General features: G+C 40.0%; 1 protein-coding gene across 5 annotated transcripts in view; it reads left to right on the top strand.

Annotated features, from left to right (window-relative positions):
- NDST2 (N-deacetylase and N-sulfotransferase 2) overlaps positions 1–17,547 on the top strand; it is a 102,973-nt gene that overhangs the window by 14,230 nt on the left and 71,196 nt on the right. For 3 of the 5 annotated variants that reach the window (XM_083502504.1, XM_083502503.1, XM_083502505.1), the window contains one exon: positions 4,911–4,990. The exons of 1 other annotated variant lie outside the window; for it this stretch is intronic. The gene's annotated coding sequence lies outside the window, so the exon portion shown is untranslated. Of the gene's footprint in view, positions 1–4,910; positions 4,991–13,618; positions 13,889–17,547 lie in introns of those variants that run through there. One more of the 5 variants, XM_083502507.1, reaches the window with a different exon arrangement.

Here is a 17,547-nt window from a genome sequence, read left to right as displayed (position 1 = left end):
ATGTAAGGCTGGAACTTTGCCTAGGCAACAAGAGTCTCCACTGTGTCTGACTCTTAGCTCATGATTCCTGGCATCTGATTCTTGGCACTGACTCTAATTATTTTGCAGACGTTTAAGATTTAATGTAGTTATCACAGTCTGTACTTTTTGCGTTTTACTTCCCTCTGACCTCACTGCTTACATTTTCTTCCTCTCCTTCTATATACCTGCCAATTTAGGATAACACTTCATGCATGAGTGTGACTGTCAGAGCATTGAGTCGCACAACTAGGTCGGACTCTGTAACACGGGTCGCAAAGAATCTGGTTATCTATTTGCTTCAGGGTGTTAACATTGACATATAAATATGCCAATGTCTCGGGACCTAAAAAAAACCCATTTCTGTCTACTGAAATAAAATATTATGTTCATTTTTCACATGGTCTAGTCCTTCCCCTGCCCACCCTGTAATATTCTGAAGAGGGTCTCTTATCTAGGCTTCAGAAAGTAGTTGGAAGTGAGGAGTCAGAAAAAGGTCCTCCTTTCCTTCCACTGTGCAGTTTTAATCTGAAATTTTAGGTGTACTACTGCGCCCAGAGCTCAGAAACTGCCTGCACCAGTGAAATTCCCTTTCGCAAAATGTGCCTAGAACAATAGGAGTTTCGAACACTGATTTGAATGATGGTTTCAGGTTTAACTAGTTCATTGTAAGATCTGGGATTTATATGATGAGGTTTATAAACATAATCAAATAAGTGTATCCAAAAGGTGGACAGTGGGACATGAAAGCTTATGCCATAACAGACTTAAATGTCCCCTAAGACTTAAATATTTTTTGCAACAACAAACTTATCACTACTACTCTGGAAATAATTCAGCTCCAGTGGCTGCTATTTGGCAACGGTCATATCCATGCTGATTGGGTTTTGTGTTCCCTTGTGGTATGCATAGTACTGTGATGTGTCTGCCCCTGACTCTCTTAAATTGCTTGACTTTCTGACCTTTGGCAAGGGGATGGGAGGGAAATAATTTCTTCTTTCCTTTGTTGTCAGGATGTATATATACCTATTCAGGAAACCACTTCACACATCTGACAAAGTAGGGTCTTATCCTCGAAGGTTTTGCACCACTCAGGGTAAATGAACCATTTAATAGCAAAATTAGTTATCAGTGTACACAGAGTTTAATTCAATTCACAAACTTATATAATTGTATAATATCCATCATGTCATTTTTGTGTGTGGATCTTACTAGTAATAACATGATGGTCACCATCACAAAAGAAGACATTTCATTAACTCATTATTTATTTGACCAATTTTATTCTGTGAACTCTTAATTGGAAATGAATTTTTATTGGCTACAAAGCATGTAATAATAATAACAACAACAACAACAACAACAATAACAATAATAATAAATTTTATTTATATCCCGCCAACAACAACAACAATAATAATAATAATAATAATAAATTTTATTTATATCCCGCCCTCCCCAGCCGAAGCCGGGCTCAGGGCGGCTAACAACAATAAAACAGTACAAAAGTACAGCACAAACAACACTCTAAAATCATTCATTATAAAATTAATTTAATGTACTGCTATTGTGCCCCCATAAAAAAGTGGATTGCAAAAACTGTTTACTTAACAATAGTTTCATACCACTTAGTTGTAAACGAAACCTCTAAGCGGTTTACAAAGGATAAAATGTGGATCGCAAGCACCATTTTTACTTTATTTTAAGGCATTGTGAATCAGACTGTTTAATTACAACACACGTGATAATAACTTTTAGGAAATTTGCTGTAGCTTGATTCCATTATCTTCCAGCAAGATTTAATAATTCGAGCAAACGCTTCTGAAAATGATTATGTGTGTAAGAAGTAAGAGACATGATCTTGTATGTGTCCACAAGAAAATACATCATAATGATACTTTTTATGGCCCAGGGGAAACTTAATAAACAATAGATAATATAGTAAAGCATAATGCAGCAATGTGAAACCATGTTTTATAAAAGGAATAATAACCCATATGCCAGGATGAAATGGTTTAATACACATCTTTGTCTCTCTCCCCCCCCCCCAAGAAAACCTCCCTCATGTCAAAAGCTATTACCCACAAGGATATGATACACAGTGCTTTCATTGTATGAAACGTCCCCACATCCTAGAAATATCTGTTCCATCAATGTAGCTAATGACATGAATCACCTCAAAGCGTATATCTAATTCATCAGGATGTAAGTTTCAGCATCCATGAAGATCATTTCTGGGCATTAAGTGTTCCGCAGTTTGTAAAAGCCTATGCTTTTTGCCTTATGCATTTTGTCAGGGGCAGGCAGGAGTCGGGGGCGGGGGGGAGAGGCAGAGGAGGCAGGGGAACAGGAGGATGAGTCAGGGGAAGGGGCCAGCAATCGGTGAGGTTCTGTGAAACAGATGCTGGGGTTGGTGGAAGAGGGGAGTCAATGGGGAGACCAGGAGCCAGAGTATGGGGCAGGGGAGAGGAAGCAGGAGAATAATTTGAGGGAGTCTCAAAGGCAGAAAACCCCTCCCTCTGGGTAAAAATGTCTGTACAACCTAAAAAAAATTTCTTCATTTTATTTTTATTACTTTGGAAAACCTGATATGTTTTTCAAGATTCTGTGCCATCTATCAAATGATGCGTGTGGAAACCTTGATAATCCCCCCCCGCCCCATATTTCCTCCCCTGTAAGTTGTAAGCATTTGATCATATTCTTTCTTTGCATTTTTATATAATGGTGATACGTTTGTGTGCCACATTTAACTCCTTCGGATAAACTCATCGGCCCTTCTTGAAATTGCTTTTGTTTCTTATAAGGAATCATTTGCTCGTTTTGAAACTTTACCCTAAGCTTCTTTGTTTCAGAAGAATGCTTGAGCGTTAACCTCCGTTCTATTGGGTAGGTTTTCTTGTTTTAAATCAGGCTTCCACCGGTATATTTCCCCATCCTTCAGATCTCTCAGGCAGTAATCCTATACATACTCACTTGTAAGTCTTGTTGAAGTCATTGAGATTGACTTCTGAGTAGACATACATGAGTTAGTGCACTGGAACAAGAAGCATAATTTCCATAAGGGATTGACTCATTGGTGAGTCTTTCCAGTTCCCTTCAGCAGTTTTCCAAGAAGTTGTAAAATCTTTTTACATGGATTATTAAATAAAAATTATTTTAAGTGGCTTCTGGCAGAGATCTGTTGATCTTTTGTAAAGTGTTTGGCATGCATTTTGTGCTATATAAATCATAATTATGTATGGGATTTTTGAGAAACACTTCAGTGGAATAGGAACTCAAAAACTGAAGAATTTCTGAGGTAGCATGCCAAATCTTTATTTGTGAAGCTGGTTGGAAGATAAAGGCTTTATCCTTGTGCACTTAATATTTAAACTACTGTTTCAGGTTTGGTTTTGTAAATCTGTAATATACTTGTTTAAGGTAATTTGTGTTACTGAATTCTCTGAGCGTCCATGTGTTCTGTCTTCATTCACAGCTCTTAATATCTTAAGTGGTCTAAAGCAACTGTCTACAGTAAATAAGTATAGTTGTAAAATATAAAGTTTACACTTCCATTGATTTAAAAGGCAGTGTTCCCTTTGATCCTACCATCCTGGTATGGCTTGAGGGTGGTCAGTTGTCTTGAATGGCCTTGACTTTTAGAAATTTTACTAGAGAAGAGTGTATGAGGAGTAAGTGCTCTAAATGTAATCCTAGCCCTCTATAGCTCCTCTAAGATCAGTCAGAGCTTTTGGGGGTCACCTCTGCTTTATAAAATCGAGCAGGGGAAATTAAGAATCCTGCTTGTCCCCTTTGCTCTTTATCCTTTTAATAGAGCCCCAAAACACATAATGGCTTCTCAGTACAGTATATGATGATTGCAGGATCTGGGTTGATTCATGTGGAGAGAAGAGGTCTTTCCTGTTAATTTCTGTACATGTCCCCCTGGATTCAGTTTGTTCATCCTCCAAAGTATTAATTGTATTGTGTATGATGTTGATATAGACTACTGTTTAGAACATAGAACACAGTGTCCCTGAGAAGGGGCTTCTTGAAACACAGCGGGCTTTAAAAAGAACTAATACTTTTTTAGACCATCATCGCAGGAGCGTGGTAAAATCAATTTTTAAAAGCTCTGGGGGGAAACACAAAGGTCTTTATCTGCTGCTGAAAACATGAGAGCTGGCACCAGATGAGCCTCACCAGGGAGAGTGATCCAGAGATGGAAGGCCATACCCCCAAAGGCCCTTTTCTCAGTCTCTCCCCATTCATTCTTAGAAGATTGTAGCATCTGGAGAAGTGCTCTGACTATTATCTCAGTGCACGGGCCATTATAGGAGAAGGTGCTCCTTCAGGAGCCTGTGCCCCAAACCATACACCATTTACTTCAGAGATGGACTGGCAGCCTACAGGACACTGCACTCCACTGTGTTGTCAAGATAGTGCTCTGGCAGAGCACTCCTAATTATAGAAAGCCAGCATTGCTTCCCTATTCCAAACTTCATTCAGGAGAAAATTGACTTGCAACACCCTTTTTGCCATCTAAGTTCCACCAGGCTGCTTAGGTCATGTGAGCAGAATGAAAAGGGTTGGGAACAGGTGTAAGTCTCTCCTTGCCTGGTCCTATGTCTACCTAACTCATGGAACACCCCTTGGGGGTGGATTTGTGTTGGCATAAGTTCTGTCCACTGAGCCCTACCCCAGATAGGTTGAGGGACTTATGCTTGTGTGGCCCTGCCTCGACCATTAAAACCAAAATCCACTCTGTTTTACTGGTTTTACTTGGGTTTGGATTGCACTGTAAGTTCTGTAATTTCAACCTTGAATCTCTGTGAAAGGAAACACCTATCTAGGCTCTAATTTTCCTGCTCTGTAACTATCTAATCCAAGTTGTCCTTTCTTCCCTCTTTTAGCTGAAAGGAGTGACTTTGTTCTTCTTACAAATCGGCTTACGAGTTTTGTTCTGGCTGCTAACCAAAGGGGTTGTTGGAAGGTGAGTGCTCAAAGTCCGTATGTTTGAAATATATTTACATTCCATTGAGTTGGGGAATGTTAGACCTGCCAATATCAGTTACCTCAGAGTGCAGATTAGATTTTGCCCACTGGAATATGAACTATCAGCTCATAGAATGTTAAGTGTGATCTGCCAAAGCACTACAATATTTTTAGTCATTTTCCAGAAGCATGGAGAAGAGAGGATCTGAAAGGTACGGGCTTTTCAGCTGGTATCATGGAGAAGTGCGCTTCCGCTTCAGGGAGTGAAGTTGCCTTATCCTGAAATTGTATAAAAACTGCAACATTTCAGTGTTAATATGGTTGCTGCTAGAGTGGCATACACCATGTGTTTAACACATACTAATAAGCACTTGGAAACAAAGCATTAACAGTTGGGGCAATTGACCATTCCAATGTGATGGTGTGACAGTAATGTGCTTTTGCAAATTGAAGAGATCTAGTTGTGAGATTGCAAACTGAGGGTGCCTTTTATGTTACCGTCGTATGCAATTGGCTTTTGAGCAATGATTTCCATAAAAGCCTGTTCGAACTGTAAGAACTGGGATGAAAACTGAAGGGGAATATGGGACATAACAGAACACAAGCTAACATGGAGGAAAACCTTTAAAAATTATATTCGTATATCTTAGCGCAACACATTTTGATCTTAATTATCAAATCTCATTAGCTCAGTTCAGGCATCATGCCACACCATGGTTAAGGATGCTTACCACATGGCTGAGTATGATGTCTGGATTGACAAAGCACGAGTTGAGAAAACCGAAAGTGATAGTTTTGAATAAGTTTGCAAACCATAGTTTGTGTATGATGTCTGATAAGAGAAAACCCTAATAAGGGGGTGGGGTCTAGTCCAACCCTCTGCAATTTAGGAATCTTTCACACAACATGGGGCTCAAAATCACAACCCTGAGGTTAAGAGTCTCCTGCTCTAAAGTTCTGTTTCTGTCTCTACAGCTGTGGTACATCATAGCCTTGAAGCCTCACAGAATATAGGAGCTCAAGTAAATAGTTCAGAACTTAGTATATAATAGCTCAGCTCTAGGATCAATCTAGGGGATTGGAGTGATGCTCCAAAAGCAGCTTTCCTTTAGGATTGGCCCCTCTGCTCAACAACTATTGAGTGGAGACAGTGATTTCTAACCTCCTTTTTACACTGCAGTATGTACTGCTGTGACTGAAACTTAGTGCGACATGGTGGTATATAGGTACTGCTGTGCGAAAGGAACGTTAGAAATCATGACAGAAATGCTGTCATTATAATCAGTAAAACTTATGCAGTAAATACCATGCCTGGATGAAGCCTAGCTGGAAGGGTGGGGGGATTCGGCAGCAAACCACCATTTCCCCCTTTTGTAGCAAGAATAAAACACAGGTCAGTTTGATATGGCTATCTTTTCTAGTTATCGTATCATGGGACATGTAAAACAGTAACTGAAGAACAAATATCTTGCAGCGTTTTATCGCGGGAAATCAAAACCTACCCATGAGGCTCCAAATAGATGTGATATTCTTTATCAGTCTTGTGACAATCATACCCAAAAATTGTTTTGCAGAGGTTACTTGTTTTATGTATGAAGCTGGTATGTTAGGGTTGTTCTATGTATCCTGCTTTTAACTTCTAAATCTAAGCTAAAGCCATATGGCCAACACTGTCCATGTAAATCTGTTTAGATGACATAAAATGGTTGAATTTTTTCCATTACCGTTGAAAAGTGATGGTTTGTTCTTAGGTTTGTTTGGAGGACGCATACTGCAAGCCCAGGTTTAGATGTAATGCTAAGCCAAACTATGGCTTAGCTTCTGGCAGCATGGCAGAGAAGTGAAACAGCTGAAATTTTAGCAGTGTGCTCCAGCACTCTGTGGAGTTCACCTTTGAACCATGACTTAAAGCAGCAGTGGGGGACCTCTTGGTTACATGTCTAATTAGGCCCACCAGCCTCTCCTTTTCTCCTGCAAAGCCAAACCATACCTACCTGCTCTACACCAAAATCATATAGTGTTAGGTGTGGGGTAGATAAGATTGGGGCTGGGCCTGAAAGGGTGTAGACACCGCCACTCTTGCTGGTGCCTGCAAAGCCCCTTTCAAAGTGCTGTGGAAAACAGTGGGCAAAAAAGCAGGGAAAGACGGTAAAGCAAGAGGTTGTGGGAGATAACAGTCTGGCTTGCCATGCTGTGTGAACAAAGCCAATATGAATTATCCAGTCATTCCCCAATCCATCCCAATTTGCAACCACAGTGGTGCCTCGCAAGACGAAAAGAATCCGTTCTGTGATTCTCTTCGTCTAGCGGTTTTTTCGTCTTGCGAAGCAAGCCCATTGACGGATTAGCGGATTAGCGCTATTAGCGGCTTTTAGCGGCTTATCTGCTGATCGGATCAACTGATAAGCGGCTTAGCGGCTTAGAAAAAGGGGGGAGGGGAAAAAACCCAGCAGGAACTCGCAAGACATTGTCATCTTGCGAAGCAAGCCCATAGGAGATTCGTTTTGCGAAGCACCTCCAAAATGGAAAACTCTTTCGTCTAGCGAGTTTTCCGTCTTGCGAGGCATTCGTCTTGCGGGGCACCACTGCATTTTGAAAAAAGCTTATTCATCCCATATTGGTGTTTTGATTCCTTATCAAGCAGCAAAATTCATTATATCAACACGCTAATGTATGCTTCCCTTATACAGATGCCAAGTTAGAGCATTTACTAAAAACCCTTGGTTCTTCAGCACTCAACTCCTTTGGTGTTTCAAATGTCAAAGATTTTAAATGTAGAATAAATCTACCAACTGGAGCAAGCATACAGTAGTTAGCTCCCTTTAAGACTTTCTGGAGTCTAGGAACTATAGTTGGTTTGGAGGGTGCAAAGTTATTGTGAACTATCATTTCTTTACATGTGTTTCTAGCACAGTGGGGTAACCCATCAGCAACTGAAAGTAGTACCATCTTTTTGTGGTATTCATTCCTCATTTGTATGCGTTTGCTCCCTTTTTGGCATACTTATTGTTTTGCATTCTTATTCCTTTCCGATTTTTTTTTTTTTTGGCTTTTTGATCAAACACAGGTGGAACACAAAGACAAACCACTGCTTCTTCCATTCCATTTCTCTGCTCCAAATTGCTTCCTCCCAGTTTCATCGGAAGACGTAGCTTTTGTTACGCATAACTGTGTGCAACATATAGCAAGCGCCTTCTAAATTAGGAGTTACGCAACTGGAAAATTGTGCAAGCTGGACAAATTTAGTATTGAATTAGCATACAGTTTTGACTTATAGATTTTGCTAAGGACATTGACTGTTGAAGGAAAGGAAGTTAGGAATATGTTGGCAATTTGGATATTTGCTGTATGAGGGACAAAGACATGTGAACAAGTTATCATAGGGTGGCTACAGGGCATGGATATTGCAGCTAGAAGAAAAATGTGTTTAGAATTTATCATGGATTTTGTTGCTAGAATCACAAACACCTCAAACTGAGGGACTTATCACACATGACATTTCTTAGGTATACCCTCAAGAGAGTGAACTGCGACAAACATGTATCATACAGGTACCATACGTTTATCATAAATATACCACACATTTCTGGTATGCTTATACTCTATCAAACCCAGATCTGTTGTATTGTAATATGCAAAAGGCCTGAATTCTGAAATCAGATGACTAAAAGTTCTGTCAGCTTTTATATATATCCTAATTTCTAGTTTGATATATTTTTTTCATTTTCTTTTGCTTGTATGCCACATCAGCCTGAAAGCAGAGCAGATATGGCTTTTAACTCACTATCTTATGGTATCTACCCACACTTCTCACCAGTATTTGTCTTATTAATCTTGGAAACTCAAACTGGTCAGTACATCTAATATATCACCTCTCAAACCATTTGACAAAGGAAGGAGAAAACAGTTATTTCTTCCACCCTGCACATAATCATGTGGACAGATTTATTCGTTTCATCTTGTGGTTTCCTTTGTGAGATATTCTAGAATGATAAAACCATGCCTTGATCTCTGTATTATTGTGGCCCACAATCTAGCACATGCTTACTTGAGAATAAGTCTTGTCGAGTTCAGTGGGACATACTTCAGAATAAACATGAGTAGAATTGATTTAAAAAATTCCTTCCAGTAGCACCTTAAAGACCAACTAAGTTAGTTCTTGGTATGAGCTTTCGTGTGCATGCACACTTCTTAAGTGTGCATGCACACGAAAGCTCATACCAAGAACTAACTTAGTTGGTCTTTAAGGTGCTACTGGAAGGAATTTTTTATTTTGACTATGGCAGACCAACACGGCTACCTATCTACTACTAGAATTGATTTGTTAAGCTGTATGTAGTTCTGCACATGCTTACTGGGACATAAATACCATTGAACATAGTGACACATAGTAAATATGAATATCCTGTAGAACCTTTGTTTTTTCTCTGCTGGCTTAATTATCATCAGCATTCACAAATTCTTGCCAAGCAGTTTTAAAATACTCTCTCTGTGTGTATTTTCCTTTGATTTTTATTTTATTTTACTGTTTTATTTTCAAAACCTCAACACTTCTTTACACCTGGGGGGGGGGGATTCCTACATATAAGGATGTAGGAAACTTGTTGGGGTCATTTAACACAGCCATCTGAGGTTGGTATTGCAGGGATTTTTATATCTTACGATGTTAACAGTCTCTGCTTATGTAGTGTGAGTTAAAGGTTCTGGTTTTTAAGCTCCTCTGTTAATTACTCGTAAAGGTTATGTGGTCTGGCATTCCTATACAGTGGTGCCTCGCAAGACGAAAAGAATCCGTTCTGTGATTCTCTTCGTCTAGCGGTTTTTTCGTCTTGCGAAGCAAGCCCATTGACGGATTAGCGGATTAGCGCTATTAGCGGCTTTTAGCGGCTTATCTGCTGATCGGATCAGCTGATAAGCGGCTTAGTAGCTTAGAAAAGGGGGGGGGGAAACCAGCAGGAACTCGCAAGACATTGTCGTCTTGCGAAGCAAGCCCATAGGAAATTTGTTTTGCGAAGCACCTCCAAAACGGAAAACTCTTTCGTCTAGCGAGTTTTCCGTCTTGCGAGGCATTCGTCTTGCGGGGCACCACTGTACACACGAGTGCCTGAGTGCTATGTTGAACAAGACATGAGAGCCTTTTGCTATTCAGACTTCTTCCTCTCCTTCGTTGTGAACAACGTGAAACTATGGGATGTTTCCGTGTCGCCTTTCCAAAACAAAGAGAGGGTTCGATTTGTATCAACCGGCAGAAAAATAGTCTCCCTCCTTGGGCTTGCATATAAGATCGCCATGAAGACTTGGATCATAAAATATTTTCCCCGCAACCTCCATGTTGCTTTTTAAGTGCCCTTTTTAAAAGAACGTGTTCCCTTCCCTGAAAAGATTTTTGTAACAAGTTAGTGGTGCATATAACAAAAGACCCATGTGATCTACTCACATCAGATGGAATGTGCAGAAGAGGCAGTATCCAGTGGAAGCTTAAATGGATGATTATGGTAACAGACTGCTTGCCTTGGGGGCTGTATTCAAGTGACATGGCCGTTGCGCATTCTTCCATTTCATCTGAGTCCTGAGAGTGGAGGCTGAATAGTGAGGGTGGGATGGAATTATAAATCTCATTCCCTGCAGTTTCATTATATATTAAATCCCTCTTTTAAAAAATAAGGTGGTGTTCGAAATGATAGAATAAATTCCGTCACAGTGTGCATTCAGTGAATTGATTAGATATAAATTATTTGAAGAAAAGTCTGATTAATTTTTTGTGCTCAAGGTGCTTCTCTAGATCAGCGTGAGCCAGTGCTTTTATTAGCATACTGTTTAGGCATCCAGCTTTTTCTTAGTCTTCCCTTCCCTTCCCTGGCTCCCAAAATATCAATTTTATGAGGTTTAATTTTAGCTGTTTACATGTTTTAGGTTGACCAGCGTTTCATATCTGCATTACTGGTCCCAAGATAATAATAATAATAATAAAATTTTATTTATATCCCGCCCTCCCCAGCCGAAGCCGGTCTCAGAGCGGCTAACAACAGTAAAATAATACAACATTGTAAAATCAATTCATTATAAAACCAGTTCAAATCAAATTGATGGCAACCATTGGGCTAGAGTTCTGTGAAGAATTACCAGAGGAGGGGGTCAGACTGCGCCTTTGCCAAAGGCCTGGTGGAACAGCTCTGTCTTGCAGGCCCTGAGGAAAGATGTCGTCCCGCAGGGCCCTAGTCTCTTGTGACAGAGCGTTCCACCAGATCGGAGCCACAGCCGAAAAAGCCCTGGCTCTGGTTGAGAGCAACACAAGGCCTATTCAGGCATGCTTAACTTGTATACAGTGGTAGCTCGGGTTAAGTACTTAATTCGTTCCAGAGGTCTGTTCCTTACCTGAAACTGTTCTTCACCTGAAGCACCACTTTAGCTAATGGGGTCTCCTGCTTCCGCCGCGCCACCGGAGCACGATTTCTGTTCTCATCCTGAAGCAAAGTTCTTAACCCAAGGTACTATTTCTGGGTGAGCGGAGTCTGTAACCTGAAGCGTCTGTAACCTGAAGCGTATGTAACCTGAGGTACCACTGTATTTGGCCCTGGCCCCTGACCACCACATGTTAAGTGGGAAGGTTTGAAGGGAGGGTGTAAGCAGCCAAATGTACTTACTGTCCTTCAGACCTCCTTGGTCAATGTAGGAAGGTCAGGGATGGAGAAGAGAAGAAATGTAATGTTCCGTTCAAACCTGTAGAATACGAAAACAGTTTGTGTAGTAATGCGACTGCACAGTGTTTTTAAGTTTTAAATTGCTTAGACTTGCAAATACGGAATAGAATTACTCAGTGAGTACCTGCTTTAATTTCAAAATCCATATTCTGTGTTGTACCATAACCAGTTATTAATGTGATTCTCTATGTTTGGTAAATGTTTAGGGTTGTCTGATAACCATGACCTGAATAACAACAACAACAACAACAACAACAATAATAATTTTTAAAAACCATTAGGAAATTTTGAAAGAGAATCATTTGCATTGCTTTATTGAACTCTGTTTTTACAAAAATCTCATTGTGTGGACAAGGCTATACAGAGCCATGGTGCAATACCTCTAGAATGAGTAAAACTGATTCGGAGTCCCAATATAAAGGAGTTTGGGCTACAGAAAGGGAACTTTTGAGATGCTGAGAGGGAAAGGACTCTGACAGAAGTTCTGAATAGAGTGTGCTATTGGCTGCTGCAGCCTGAATTCATTGTATTTTTATTTCCTCAGTATGGTTATTGTGCATTAATCTTATCTCTTAAGAAACTCAGTAGCTTTGTAGGGTTAGGGTGTTAATTTGGGCACAATCTGGGTGAAATAAGTATTTGTATAGTGACTGTTCAACTTTTAATGTACAAGAGGAGGATGGCCAGGGATCAAAATGTTACTATAAACTAAATTGCATGTGGTTCTTTTTAATGTGGGTCAGGTGAAGTCTGGCTTTTCAGTATTTAGTGCCTGCTTTTCCTTCAGTTAAGTTTTCTGGTTTTTGAGAGCTCATTGCATCAGATAACGTTGAGCCAAGTTCAAGAGGAAATGAATGTGCAACCTGATTTTCAGGCAGAGGGACACCTGTAGCTCTTTCATTGTAAGATGAATTTGGTTTATGCCTGTTGGCTGTCATGGCAGAATGAGTAACTTTGCTGAAAATGGACAAAATTTAGTTGAAGCTAGCAAAGATATTACCCTGCTGTTACTGAAAGCTGAGTATTATAAAGAATTCTTTAATCCTTTTAATAGTAAAGGATTTCAGTGCCCGAGTCAATGTTTTTTATTTGCCAAAGCATTTTAAATTACTGTATTTTTAGCTGGCTGAATACTTTTATTCCTCTCAGTTTTATTCTGTTTTCATTTAAGGTTTTATCTTAGAATCATAGAATCATAGAGTTGGAAGGAACTACGAGGATTATCTAATCCAGCCCCTTGCAGTGCAGGAATCGGTTGTGCAATGTGAGGCTCACGACCCTGACTAAGACGCCCATAGTTTTATGCTCTTCCAACTGAGCTATCACAGATCATACACTACTATAGTATTGCAGGTGTCAAATTTTATGTGTATACTGCTCAAACTCTTGGATGAAGGTATGGCTTATGAAATACATACATTTCTGTATGCCGATCCTCAAGAGAGCATGAAGCAGTTGATAGCAGTTGCTCCTTCAATGGCAAATGGGACAGCTTGCTTTCCATTAGCAGTACTTAGAGCAGGAAATTACTTTGTTTTCTGCACCCCGAGGGGAAAGTGCTTTTGCCTGAATCCCAGGAAATTCTGCCACCCGGAAGAAAGAGGTGGAAGCTGAAAGAGACCTTTTATTTTTCCTTCCTTGTAAGCTGAAGGCATGGGCTGGGGTTTTGGAATGCTCCCATCCTTTTCTTAATGCCTCTTTCCCCCAGACCAGCTCAACGTGCCTCTTTTTGCGTTCTTCCCATCTTCCTTCCATCTCCAGTTACCATGGAGAATGAAATGCCGGCTCCATTCAAGCAGTTTGCTGAATAGGTTTTGAGGTTGATGGATGGTGAGAATCTCTTATCCCTCCACCTCCCTCCTTTTCCAAACACCGCCCCTGCCTGGTTCTTGACATTTCACTTGCCAGAGAATGGTTGTCAGTGAGAGCGCTCTGAAAGGGAAGCTGGCAGTGTCCTGCTGAGATGCTCTTTCAGTTTCGTGGATGAGATCAGCAGCCGTGAGAAGGTCTTGGGGACTTAGCTGCAAAGCTTCATCTGCAAGCTGGCTGGCTGAAGCATGAATGCTCACTTGCCTATTTGCTCCTTCCACTGCCCATCCACATTTTCCAGAACACGCAGAGAAAGCAATACCTTCCTGCATTTGTTGTACCTCTGTCTCTGGAGATGATACTACCTAGGACAGTTAAAGGAAAAGGTAAGCAATTCTTTATCCAAATGTCATGAGTACGTTTAATTTCTTGTGAATTGGCTCTGCTTTCTTACCCTACAGCACTGATGAAGCCGTATTAGTGCATCTGTCGTTAAACAGCATATGTCTTAGTTCCAAGCCCTTTACATGATATTAATTATGTGGTGTTTGAAATACTCGTATCAGGGAACTTTAACTTGCTCTTCCTGCTGTGTGGCTTAGGGTCTTAGTAGGAGCATATAGCAATCTTTCACCCCCAACATGAATTTCTGATCGGTTTGTGTAGCTCTGTTATCAACTTGTGATCGAATGGAAACCAATATAAAGCTCAGTAGTGTGTTGTTAACTTTGTGGTGCTTTTGAGCATAGCCATAGGTCAAAAATTGAAACCATACTGAGTTTTCATTCCAGCTAAGATCTCAAGGGAAAATCTTTGGAAAGGTACGTAGTTGATATTCATTATCTACTTAGATCACGTTTGTTAGTATCTGCCTCTACTGTTCCATCCCAGACGTGAAGTGTGCAAGGATTTTTATTTCAAGTCAATATAAATTCATATTTTTCCTGTACTAAGGAATGATAGGTGCTATATCACCACCAAGACTTTTTCATTAGTTCCTCAGAGTTTTGATTCTCACTGAGCTTGCAAGTTTTGCTTGAATGTTGCATTGTTGACTTCCTGCTGGGGGAAGCAAGAATGTTTTCTGTCATGCTTCCAGTGTTGTTAATTCAGTAATGCATCTACCTCTTGGGAATCGGGGGATTTTTAAAATTGTGTGGGTGTGTGATCTGAACAAACAGAGCATATTTGGAGTTCCAGAGGGATTCTCCCCATATACCCAATGTGAATTATCCTTTCGAAAGGATTATGACTTCATGCTAGTCAGATATTGAACTGACTGAAAAATCTTCAGTCACCACCAGCTTAGCTCTGTATGTGCAGTCACTTCTGTCTGGAGAAGCTGTTTCTCCATTTCCCATCTCATTTTATTTGTTGGCTCTTTCTTTAAGTTCACTTGTTTCTGATATAGGGATATTTTAAAGCAAGCATACTTTTGTCTTTCTGATTCTAAGCTTACCTTTTTATTGCAATGTACAGATGCTGCTTTAATATCCCCATTTTGGCTCTGATTCTTTTTTTAATATCTGGATGCTTCCTTCTGTTAAAGTCACCCAGATTTAAACATTTTCCATTACCTACTAATCTGCAAAAATAGCTCTCGCTCACTGGTTTAAAATTTAGTGCCATTGGAACAATATCCAGAATGTATTTGTCTACTGCAACAAAAAACCAAGAGATTCATCCTTCCTTGTTTTTACTTAAAATTTACCATTTAATCTCACAAATAATTCTTGTTCATGGAATGTATTAATGAAGTTGCAAACTGCATTCATAAACTGCTCTGCTTTCCCTTTCCATATAGTTTCCCCAGTCAATATCCCTGTCTCATGTTGTGTGTTGACTGGCATTGTTATTCACTGTGGTAGACTTGAGTTGAAGAGCGTCCCATTCCAGTAGTCAGTGTTTCCATGAATCGAAGCACAATCTCTGTTATTGTGGAAAGGAAACATTTGTTTACCTTTATCATTATATTATAAACATTATATACTATATATTCAGCAACAGAAATAAGCATATACTTTATTCAAGATAGCGTATACTTCCTAATTTACAGTCTGCTTTGCTCCTTGTATTGAACATACTTTTGCTGTAAATTAATTTGAAAAAAGTGGATATTGGACTGTGTTTGTGTGTGTGTGTGTGTGTGTGTGTGTGTGTGTGATACACACACACACACACACTATTTTGGGCATTTCCAAGAATTTTGAACAGAAGGCATATGCACATACACAATATTTCACACGTTTCAAAACTGCTCGCTTTTTAAAGAGATTTGCAATGCAGCCTGGGGGCTGTGTCAAGAAACGCAGGTCCAAAACTTTGCTGTGAATGTGCAGAATTAGTTGTACTCTTGTTTGAATGCAGGCTATAATCTTTGACTCACCTATGTAGGATTTGTTGGGGGGGGGGGTTGAAAAGAAAAGAAAAAAGCCGAACAGTCATCCTTTTCACAGCAAGGAGTGTTTGGGGAAATAACCCCTTTCCCACATGCTCCAGCCCTTCTCTTACAGACTCCTCTATTACTGTTATTATTTTCAGTCCTGCTTCTGTCAATGAAGATCAAGTATGGAGGTGAGAAGACTCTTCCTCCTTCCCTACATAGCAACAATGACAGCATTTAATTCAATTAAATATGAAGGCTTCCTGTCTTCTAATAACACACATTTAATCAAGTGTAAGTAAACCACAAATGTCCATGGCTGAAGTGCATTATTTGGTATAGAATTCTGGACCCTGAGAATCTCACTTTAAAAATAAATAAATAAAATCTGATTTTCAAATTTGGCATCACTCTGAAAAATTAAATAGTAGGGGGAATTGAGTATCCTGGGGGGAGTGCATGGCTGGCTGAAAACAGCCCTGAATAGGAAAGCTGCTAGCAGGTGAGGATATAATGCAATATTTTCCTGCAGGTCCCACATATGTGCAGGTATAGGTACCTAAAAATTATGTTAGGGGAGCTTCTCTTATGGAAAGCAACATTCTCAGTTGAATTTTCACATTCCCGCCTCGTTTGTGATTGCCACAGCTGGTATGACTTGTATGTAGCCTCTGGCTTCGCTTCCCTCTGCAAAAAGCCAATCCATGCTTTGACGTGGAAAATGCTTCAGAAATTCCAATCCATGTGGTTTTAGTAATGGGGGGCTCCTAGCAATTGCCTCAAACATAGCTATAGGATAAAATAGTCCTCAACACATGTATGTACAGTACAATCATATACATGTCTCTTTAGAAGTAACTGCCACTGGGTTCATGAAAGTGAGTATATATGATTGCAGTCTAACCTCCCAAATTAAGTTTAGCTTTATTTCTGTATTCAAATCATTCTGAATTAAACCAGGGCAAGGAGATGGAACAGATTATTTTCAAGGACTTTCCAATTATGCCATCCTAGGATTAGGATTGTGTATTGTTCCAGTTAGTTAGTATTCACTGCCGTAAATCAGTTCTTCCCTTCTGAGTCCTAATACAACATTCTTTAAAATACGTCCATTCATTTTTCTTCACCAGCAGCTTTTGAATGGGTAAGCAAAGAATGATTTCAATAGTTATGAACACTAAAAAAATGTATTTATTAAAAACAAATTGTTCACCCATTCCTTACCCCTCTATAGATTTTTCAAATGAGATTCAAAATAAGAATCCTTCTGATGGAAATTCTTCAGCTTGCAGATTTTCCTTTCCCCACCCATCTCTCTCCTACATTTCTGAATGCAGTTCCCCATCAGTTCACCAACTGTAGCCTGCCAGGTAGCTGACAGTCTCCCTGCTGTTGCAGCTGTTGGCAGGCAGCAGTATCAGGTGGTTTACCGAGCCTGTGTCATTCAAGGCTGGTGAACTGCATTCAGTTTGGTTGGTCAGATGTTGTTCAGACCGGCTGGAGGGACTGCTGTTGGCAAAATAGAGGTCAGGTTGACTTGATTTCCCATAAGGAACATATGCTGTTAGGGTTGAATTGATCATATCATCAAGGAAAAAAAACCACACAGGGTTGTATTCAGTGTACTCCTAAGGAGAACGTTCTGTAAGCACGAGGATTTCT

This window comes from Podarcis liolepis, assembly GCF_965112155.1.
Source record: "Podarcis liolepis genome assembly, chromosome: 5".
NCBI lineage: Eukaryota > Metazoa > Chordata > Lepidosauria > Squamata > Lacertidae > Podarcis > Podarcis liolepis.
The sequence above is the reverse complement of the archived record's forward strand: the minus strand, read 5'-3'. Positions and strand labels throughout refer to the sequence as shown.